We start from the raw sequence: 382 nt of genomic DNA on the forward strand, positions 1-382 counted from the left end.
ACAGTGTCAGACTTTATTTTTTTGGGCTCCAAAATCACTGCAGATGGTGACTGCAGCCATGAAATTAAAAGACGCTTACTCCTTGGAAGGAAAGTTATGACCAACCTAGATAGCATATTGAAAAGCAGAGACATTACTTTGCCAACAAAAGTCCATCTCGTCAAGGCTATGGTTTTTCCTGTGGTCATGTATGGATGTGAGAGTTAGACTGTCAAGAAAGCTGAGCGCTGAAGAACTGATGCTTTTGAACTGTGGTGTTGGAGAAGACTCTTGAGAGTCCCTTGGAATGAAAGGAGATCCAACCAGTCCATTCTAAAGGAGATCAGTCCTGGGTGTTCTTTGAAAGGTCTGATGCTAAAGCTGAAACTCCAGTACTTTGGCC

The sequence above is a fragment of the Bison bison genome, unplaced genomic scaffold, assembly GCF_000754665.1.
Source record: "Bison bison bison isolate TAMUID 2011002044 unplaced genomic scaffold, Bison_UMD1.0 scf7180017864229, whole genome shotgun sequence".
NCBI classification, from domain to species: domain Eukaryota; kingdom Metazoa; phylum Chordata; class Mammalia; order Artiodactyla; family Bovidae; genus Bison; species Bison bison.